The sequence below is a fragment of the Enhydra lutris genome, unplaced genomic scaffold, assembly GCF_002288905.1.
Source record: "Enhydra lutris kenyoni isolate GAN:26980312 unplaced genomic scaffold, ASM228890v2 scaffoldscaffold3, whole genome shotgun sequence".
In the NCBI taxonomy this organism is placed as follows: domain Eukaryota; kingdom Metazoa; phylum Chordata; class Mammalia; order Carnivora; family Mustelidae; genus Enhydra; species Enhydra lutris.
The window spans coordinates 49,466,011-49,474,037 of record NW_019154087.1 but is presented as its reverse complement, the minus strand read 5'-3'; positions in this window follow the sequence as shown (position 1 = coordinate 49,474,037).

Genomic DNA, 8,027 nt, shown 5'->3' with positions numbered 1-8,027 from the left:
TTTTTTATTCTAAACATTTTTAAAGTTTAGATTTAAAAACCTTAATCTATTTTTTATTCTAAACATTTTTAAAGTTTAGATTTAAAAACCTTAATCTACATGGAAAGTATTATTTTTATACAAGGTAATGAAAAACGATCTGGTTATACCTGTTTTAAAAACAGATAACCATTTATCTCTGACCATTATTGCATAATACCTGTTTTATCCACTGATTTTACTGCCACTTTTGTTCTATTCCAAGTGTGGATATTCTCTATATGTGTAGGTATTTCCTTTTTCAAGTTTTTAATGCTTTAAGATATTTGCATTTAAGTTCATGAATAAGATTGGCATGGAATTTTCTTTACTAAATCTCCTTTTGTTTGTTTTTCTGTGATGGCCACACATCCAGACATGATGTCAGATCACTGAGATAAGGACTAAACATTAGAAATGAAAGAGAAGTGATCTGGAACATGGCTACGCCCAGGCTCTGAACTGCCTGAACTTTAACACTAGACAGCAGTATATTTCGATTTTGCTTGAACCCTATTTGGGGGATCAGTTCTATTTTTGGCTGAAAATCTAATCTTAAATGCTCTTAGATATATTCTATATTTTCTTGAGCTGACCTTCATATTTTTGTGTAAAACATATTCATTTTTAAAGTTTCTAATTCATTGCTATGAGGTTGTTCATAATAATCTCTTATGATCTGTAAAATGCTCTTTAATTATATGATATTTTGCATATCTTATGTTACTTGTGAATTTGTGTTTTTTCTTAATCAGTTTTGGTTTTTAAAGATTTTATTTTTATTTATTTATTTATTTATTTATTTATTTATTTTGAGAGAGAGAAAGATAAAGTTGGTGGGGAGGAAAGGAAGAGGGAGAAGCAGATTCTGCGCTGAGGTTATCTAAAGAGTATAGACCTTAGGGAAGGAAAGAGACTACTTTTTTTAAAAATTTTATATATTTATTTGACAGAGAGAAATCACAAGTAGGCAGAGAGGCAGGCAGAGAGAGAGGGGGGAAGCAGGCTCCCCAATGAGCAGAGAGCCCTATGCAGGGTTCAATCCCAAGACCCTGAGATCATGACCTGAGCTGAAGGCAGAGGCTTTAACCCACTGAGCCACCCAGACACCCCAAGAGACCACTTTTAATAGATTTTCCTGGGGAGATATGTTTTCATCATGTCCTTTATTTAGTAACTATTTAAATGGCTTTTGAAGAATGTTTGGGTCCTTTTTCTGTAAAAACTATTTTCCTGTATATTTCCGATGAGATGAAGATCATGTGATTTCACTAAGAGATCTGCTTGGGAGCAGACTGCAATAATAATCAAGTGCTGATGAGTGCATTAGATAGATGTATTGGTTCTCTGAACCTTTGAGAGATAATAATGAATAAGAATCTTGCAGTGGAACCCTGAGTCTTTATTTTAGCACGTTTCCCTAGGTTATTCTGATACACAGCCAATATATCCTTCCCACTGTCTTGAAACAGTAAAGTGTTTTGCTTGTAACAGGTAGACATTTGTGTGGGATGAATGGAGTTTAAGTATTTTCCGACCACATGCAAAATGGAGCTTTAAAAAAAAAGGTTTATTTATAATCTCAGGTGTTAAATGAAATCCTAAAAGATTCAGAGTTTTGCTTCATTATGTTATCTGGACACAAGTATCTGGGTAAGCCCTTGTCTAGTCACAGGAAGAAAAGATGGTTTCTGAAAACCAGTTAATTTGCAAATATAATGCATTTTAAATTTACAAGGAAGAAACTCTTTTGGTATAATTGATAGATTTTAAATATCTCAAACTTCAAGTTCCTTTATAAACATGATTTCGATTTTGTTAACAGTGTGGCAGTGTAACTCAAGGAGTGTAAGATTTGAATGACATTTGTGAGATCATTCATTTTCTGCCAAACTTCATAATTCATGCTCATTTTCAGTGGTCAATTATCTCTACCTCAGAGTCCTACAGAAGTGATGTACTTATTCTCAAGGGAGAGATGTTACTTCCATTTGATCATACTAATGAGATTCCACATAGTGGCGAGCAGCCCTTGTTCATGTTGGCAGAGCTGATCCTGCTGATTAAATCCCCTTCAGAGGCACTCCATAAATTAAGCCACATATCGGTGCCCCTGATCACCACAGCTCTTGTTCTCTCACACTAATTCTGTGATGCTGGGGAGCTCAAACACATTTCATATTTTTCAATTTCTTTATTTCCATGATGCAGAATGTGGAGAGTATGAAAATCACACATAACACACTTCAAATTATATTAACACTTAAAACTCGCAAGATTTTCTCTGGGATATGGTGGGCATTTATCATGTGTTTGATGAACTGGCATCTTTTGACCACCCTTCCAATGTGGCATGATCAGTCCCTTGTTCTCAAATTAGAAGATAGAGCACCCTTTCTCAGCATTCCTACTGTCTACATGATTCTGTCATTCAAAAGTTAGATAGAGTTTGGGGACCCCATACACTCAAAGATCTGAGCTGTAATTCTTGTGCTTAGTGACAGTGGCAATGATGTTCTCACTGAAGCAACTTCCATGTTGTAATTGCTGGTCCAACCTGCAGGGACTGGCTCTCTAGCCTCCTTGGAGATCCTGTTAAGTTCCTAATATCCTGATAATGTATTAAATGTTATTTAGAATGGATTTTCAACCCTGAAACAAAAAACTCTGAACTTGCATATTCTCTCATACTTGCTAACCATGTTCTGGACATTTTGATTTTCTTTTTATCTTTCCAAAAATGCCATTTATCCTCACCTTGGAGGTTCTTAATTCAAAGTTCCTTCTGCCCCAAATACAGATATACTCAGAGTTGGCATTTTCATCTTTGAAGTTCTGCTCTAACACCACCCTTTCAAAGAAGCCATCCCGGTCATTCTTCGTCTATCTAGTGGTCTCTACTATGTCCCTTGTTTAGACGGTTAATGTATCTTTATGACTTCCTTACAACATAAGTACAGAACCCTAGTTTGTTTTATTTACTAAAGTGTTCTCAGAATCTGAAATAAAGGCTGGCAAATAGCGTTAATTTTTTTTTATGAATGAATGGATGATGAGTGAATGAATGAATGAATAAATGAATACACTTAATGTATTATTTCATTTTAAAGAGTTTTTTAAGGACAGGATCAAGAATCATAGGTTTGTATTTTGTATTTTGTAGGAGAAAGAACTGAGAAACTCAAAGGAGAATCAAGCTAGAGGTAGAGAGAATATGGAGAAAAGTGAGACTTTTTCAAAGGGAAAAACGGCAAATCCAAAGAGAAAACAAAAGTATAGTAATTTGAGGAGATTATCATATGTACATTCCTAGCAGCTATGTACTAAGAACTTCATGAGAAACTTCAATGGGTAAAAGAAAATCTAAGTCTAAGATGTCCCTGCCATTTCAATGCTCTGGAATAGTTAGGGGAAAAGGACAATTTATAGAAACAGAAAAGGGAAAGACAGAAAAACATGAGTGATGCAGTCCTGACATGATTGAAAATAAGTTTTCCTAAGAGCTTACATTGCTCTGAGTTAAAAATCTGAAGCTATAATTTGGGGATAGGTTCTCCATAATCAGAAATAATTGTTTAGGATTTGTGTTCTAAAATTCATTCCTATGAAACAGGTGGTGAAACACTAGTAATTTTTGAGAGTAAATGAACCTCTAAACTTCAATATGTAATAGCGGAATACTAATATCTAATATTGACAAACTTCCAAATTGTACCTTGTCAACCACTTTTCTAATTAGTGGGTAGACATCTTGAAACACTGTAATCATTTAGATTTTAATTGTCAGACAGTCATCTACAGTTACTCCTTATGTCCTAAAAAAAAAAAGAAAAGAAAAAGAAAAAGAAAAGAAAGAATAATTATGCCAAGATAACAGCTGTAGTTTTGATGATTGTAGTTCATAATTAATTGGATAATGGGCATGATTCAGTTCTATTGCTTATCCAGTCAAAACAATTATGATCATATTACCCACTCTATGATGAGCATATATTTTTCTTGAAATAATGTTTTTCTCTCGAAAATAATCTTAGTGTATAATATAAATAAGTACATAAAATTTCTTTTTCAAGAGGAATTACATTTCACATATTGCATTTTAATTCACTTAAAAGACATTCAGAAATAATTACAACATGCTAAGTGAATACACACTCACTAACATATGTAATAAAATTTATTTATATAGTGTATCAATAACATAGGCATTTATTGAGCTCATATTATGTGCAGGGAGCTCTTACCAGGGCTTTACATATATTAACATGTTTAATCCTCATTTTCTTTTGAGACAAGTTCTTTATTACCCCCATGTTATATATGAGAAACATGGTTTTTAGAAAGATCAAATAACTTATTCAGACTTAAACAATGAATTAATGACAGGTCAGGATTTTCACTCAGGACTCCTCTACCAAGTGTATGTCCTTAACCAGAGAACAATACTGCCTTGGTGGTGAGAACAATAGGAGTTTTGAGTTAGCCCAACTCAAACTTTGGGCTCAAATTTCAGTTGTGACTGTGACTTGAAGACTATTCCTCAACCTCTCTCAAATTTAAAATCTTCGTTTGTAATAAATAAGCAAATAATCAGTAAACAAATAAAAATCATGAAACCAATCCATAAAAATACCTCTTGAGAGGGTTTGAAACTAATGTAGTGTTTGAAGGTAAGGTAGTGTGTAATGCGGTCCTTGGATATCAGTGGTACTTTTATTCTTGTGTTAAATAATTACCAAAATAAACTAGAAATTTTTTCTCTTGCTATTTTCTCCATTTTGCAATTTGAATGGAAGAGGGCTGTTTTGGAAGGTCCACCCCAACTCCTGGCCCTGACACACACCAAAATGGATGTGATTGTCAGGCTAGTGCACACAGTGGAAGCTCTTGTTTCCTCCTATTCTAGAAGCCTGAACATTATCACTCCCAATTTTGTGATTTGCCTCTGTCATTGTGTTTACCTCTTGGCTAATTTTTAAATGAAATATTTAAGAAAAAGAACCTCTCCTACCTGGTATATCTGTTTCTTTTGTTTTAAAGATTTTATGTATGTATTTATTTATTTAAAAGAGAGAGAGGGGAGAGAGTGAGTGAGCACAGGGAAGGGAAGGGCAGAGAGGATGAAAGTGAGGGAGAGAACCTCAATCAGACTCTACACTGAGTGAGGGGGCTCGAGGCGGGGCTCGAGGTGGGGTTTGATCTCAAGACTGAGATCATGACCCTGAGATCATGGCCTAAGTGGAAACCAAAAATTGGACACTTAACCAGCTGAGCCACCCAGGTGCCCCTGCCTGCTATACTTGCTTCTTAACATTAATGCTGGTGGTTGTAATTATTTGTCTCAAAGACATATTTAGGTCTTTCTCTCTTTTTTCTTTTTTCTTTTCATTTGGGTACAATTTTGTTTTAATTTATTGATTTCAGGCTTCTGGATGATGGTAATAAATTTTCAAATGTAAAAGCAGACTTCTAATAGAACTATCATTGTATGGCTTTCAGAAATGCACAAAAAGTCCCCAGTTGGGGATTCTTTTATTTTAACAAATAAAATCATTTTAAATCTCCCAGTAGTGACGTTTTCTCTCTTTGATTCATATTATGGGAAGTAATCTGTAGAACTGGAAATATTTACCCAAATCAAGATTTATACTACTTCTGAAAAAAAAGACCATGAAGCTTTAGATTTAAGAAGCTTGTAGATTATCATTCTTTCCCTGTTACTACTGATTACTATGGCTTACTTCCATTTTTAATATTCAAGCATAGATCATGCAATTAAATCTACCATTAATAGCTGACCATACCACATTACTGAGGAGACTAGAAACAGAGGCCATTTAAATAAATCTAACATTAAAAAAGACTGGCTTATATGGGTTCTAGTTTGAGATAAAGTAGTATATCTCATATCATTTCCAGTGAGATGTCTGAGACTTGAATTGTCAAGAAATAGTAGCCTTTTTATACACAGATGTGATGTCAAGGTCTATATAGTGTGACATAAGGAGAGCTATGAGACAATTTCTCACCCTTTTCTCATGTTAACCTTACTTTCTTGCAATGTTTGCTTCATTTTAGTACATTTCTTTAACCAACCAAGAGAAATATATTTGTATTAACAAATATGTTGTGGGTGTACAAATAAAATTAAATAAGTTACAGACACCTGAGGGACTCAATTGGCTAAGCATCTGCCTTTGGCTCAGGTAATGAGTCCAGGATCCTGGAATCGAGTCCTGCATCTGGCTCCCTCCTCTGTGAGGCATCTGCTTCTCCCTCTGCCTTTACCTCCCTCTGTCTCTCTGTCTTTTATGAAAATAAATAAAATCTTAAAAAAAAATTTAAGTAAGTTACCAGTCAACTATGGCATATTCTGTTGTTTTGTTGAGAAAAACAGCATTTCTTAAACATACGCTCAAGTGAAAAAGAGAAGAGTTAGAAGCAAATTGAAATTTGGGAGTGATTTTGTGATATTATGAGAGGAGTTCATAGAAACAGAATAACAATGAGAACACTGAGGTATTAAAAAGACAATTGGGGCGACAAGCACCAGCAGAATGGCTTAAAAGGGGAATTAATTAAATATATATCTAAGTTTCTTCTTGGGCTATCTATTCTGTTCCATGCATTCATTTTTTGTATCCTTTTGCCAATATCACATTGTGAGAATACTCTTTTTAAAATAACTCCTGAAATGAGATAATACAAGTCCACTAATGGGTAACTATGTTGTCAATTATCCAATGAAATGTTTTGCCCCCCTTTTATTGGCCCTTTGTCTTTTTACTGTTATAGTTCTATTATATTTTCTGAACAAAAGTTCTTTGTTGGTTATACAAATTGAAAATATCTTATCCCTACTCCTTGATTTGCCTATTCATTTTTTTAAATGATATCTTCAGAGAGAGAGTATTTTTTTTTTTTTTGACAAAGTTCAATTTACCAATTTTGTTCTTTTCTGGTTACCATTTTATGTCTCTATCTAAGAAAGCTTTACCTCCCTGAATGGTTTGAAGATATTCTCCTATCACTTCTTTCAGATAATTTAAGTTTTAGTTTTTGCATTTAAGCCTACAATCCATCTTGAATCAAGTATTTACTGAAAAGAAATGAAAACATACATCAACATAAAATCTTTGACAAGAATATGCACAGAATCCTTATTCATAATAACCCCACGATAGAAACCATATTACTATGAAGAAGAAATGGATAAAAAAATCCTACTGTAGTCACTCAATGGAATACTACTGAGCAATGAAAAGGAACACACTAATTATGTACTCACAACCTGGATGAATCTCATAAATATTACGGTGCACAAAAAGAACCAGACACAAAAGAATACATTTCTATGATTCTATGTATATGAAATCCAAGAACAAACAGAATACTTTTGAGGTCATTAAATTAGAAAGTGGTTAATTTTGTTACCAAGGTGATGATAAAGTGGGTTCTTACTGTCTGATAATGAGCAGAAACAACTTTCTAAGATGATGGAAAAGTTCTGTACCTTGTTTTGGATGGTGATTATAGAATGTATGCAGCTACCTATCAAAAGGAACACTTAAAATCTGTACATTTTATTGTATGTACTATGCTGAGTGAAATAAGTCAAGCAGATAAAGTCAATTATCATATGGTTTCACTTACTTGTGGAGCATAAGAAATAACACAGAGGACATTGGGAGATGGAAAGAAAAGTGAGCAGGGGAAAATCAGAGGTCAAGATGAACCATGAGAGAATGTGGACTCTGAGAAACAAACTGAGGGTTTTGGAGGGGAGGAGGTATGGGGATAGGTGAGCCTGGTGGTGAATATTGAGGAAGTCACGTATTACATGGAGCACTGGGTGTGGTACATAAGCAATGAATCTTGGACCAGTGAAACACAATTAAATTAAATTAAAAATAAATAAATAAATAAAATAAGTTTTCTACTCCCCCCCAAAATAAAAACAAATAAAAATAATATTAAAAAAAAATAGAGTGAGAAGGACATTAAAAGGA